A 1,918-nucleotide genomic window follows, 5' to 3' on the forward strand; every position below is an offset into this window, starting at 1 on the left:
TTTTTCTTGGTCTGGCACCAGGAGACATTGAAATGTCTGAGGAGTCATTGGTGCCAAAAAAAAAAAAAAATCTTGGAAATTTTTTCTGATTTTTTGCATGCATCATAAGCATACTAAAACTGATTTTCTGGTAAATTTTCAGAATATTCTGAGCACTCTAAGTATTTATTTTGATTTTTACCAAAATCATATGACCATGGACTAGCCGGAGTTCCGTGAACAGATTTGATGCAAAATAGACATCCAGAACCCTTCATTGATGTATTTCATTAGTTTCGGTCACAAAACATTGCAATCAATTCGGTCATTTTCGAAAGTTACTCGAGGCAAAAAAATTTCTCGCATCGCGGTACGCATCAGGCCAGTTTTCGCGCGTATCGACCCTCGATCGACCCTCTCTCGACCCTCGATCGACCTTCTATCGACCCTCGATCCTCGATCGACCCTCGACCCTCGATCGACCCGCGATCGACCCCCGACCGACCGACCCTTGACCGACCGACCCTTGACCGACCTTCCATCGACCCTCTCGACCCTCGATCGACCTTCTATCGACCCTCTCGACCCTCGATCGACCCTCGACCGACCCTCGATCGACCCTTGACCGACCATTGACCGACCCTTGATCGACCTTCTATCGACCCTCTCGACCCTCGATCGACCTTCTATCGACCCTCTCGACCCTCGATCGACCCTCGACCGACCCTCGATCGACCCTTGACCGACCATTGACCGACCCTTGATCGACCTTCTATCGACCCTCTCGACCCTCGATCGACCTTCTATCGACCCTCTCGACCCTCGATCGACCCGCGATCGACCCTCGACCCTCGACCGACAATCTCTCGACCCTCGACCCACGACCGACCATCTCTCGACCCTCGACCCACTCTCGACCCTCGACCGACCTCGACCGACCCTCGACCGACCCTTGACCAACCCTCGACCGACCCTTCTATCGACCCTCTCGACCCTCGATCGACCTTCTATCGACCCTCTCGACCCTCGATCGACCCGCGATCGACCCTCGACCCTCGACCGACAATCTCTCGACCCTCGACCCACGACCGACCATCTCTCGACCCTCGACCCACTCTCGACCCTCGACCGACCTCGACCGACCCTCGACCGACCCTTGACCAACCCTCGACCGACCCTTCTATCGACCCTCTCGACCCTCGATCGACCTTCTATCGACCCTCTCGACCCTCCATCGACCCGCGATCGACCCTCGACCCTCGACCGACCATCTCTCGACCCTCGACCCACGACCCACGACCGACCATCTCTCGACCCTCGACCGACCCTTGACCGACCCTTGACCGACCCTTGATCGACCTTCTATCGACCCTCTCGACCCTTGATCGACCTTCTATCGACCCTCTCGACCCTCGATCGACCCGCGATCGACCCTCGACCGACCTTCGACCGACCTTCGACCGACCCTTCACCGACCCTCGACCGACCCTCAACCGACCCTTGACCGACCATTGACCGACCCTCGATCGACCTTTTATCGACCTTCTATCGACCCCCTCGACCCGCGATCGACCCTCGACCGTCGACCAACCATCTCTCGACCCTCGACCCACGACCGACCATCTCTCGACCCTCGACCCACGACCGACCCTCGACCGACCCTTGACCGACCCTTGACCGACCTTTTATCGACCCTCTCGACCCTCTATCGACCTTCTATTGACCCTCTCGACCTTCGATCGACCCGCGATCGACCCTCGACCCACGACCGACCATCTCTCGACCCTCGACCGACAACCAACCCACGACCGACTATCTCCCGACCCTTGATCGACCTTCTACCGACCCTCTCGGCCCTCGATCGACCCTCGATCGACCCAGGACGCATCCGGACGACATCCGACAATTTTAGGACGGCATCAGGACGGTATCAGGCCGC

At 57.4% G+C, this 1,918-nt stretch overlaps 1 long non-coding RNA gene across 1 annotated transcript; it reads right to left on the reverse strand.

The window, feature by feature from the left end:
• Positions 243-1,767, reverse strand: LOC109131020. Its single transcript, XR_002036754.1, has 2 exons — positions 1,693-1,767; positions 243-1,661 (listed from the first exon to the last, which is right to left on the reverse strand). It is a non-coding gene; the product is annotated as an uncharacterized LOC109131020 (long non-coding RNA).

Source organism: Camelina sativa, chromosome 19, assembly GCF_000633955.1.
Source record: "Camelina sativa cultivar DH55 chromosome 19, Cs, whole genome shotgun sequence".
NCBI lineage: Eukaryota > Viridiplantae > Streptophyta > Magnoliopsida > Brassicales > Brassicaceae > Camelina > Camelina sativa.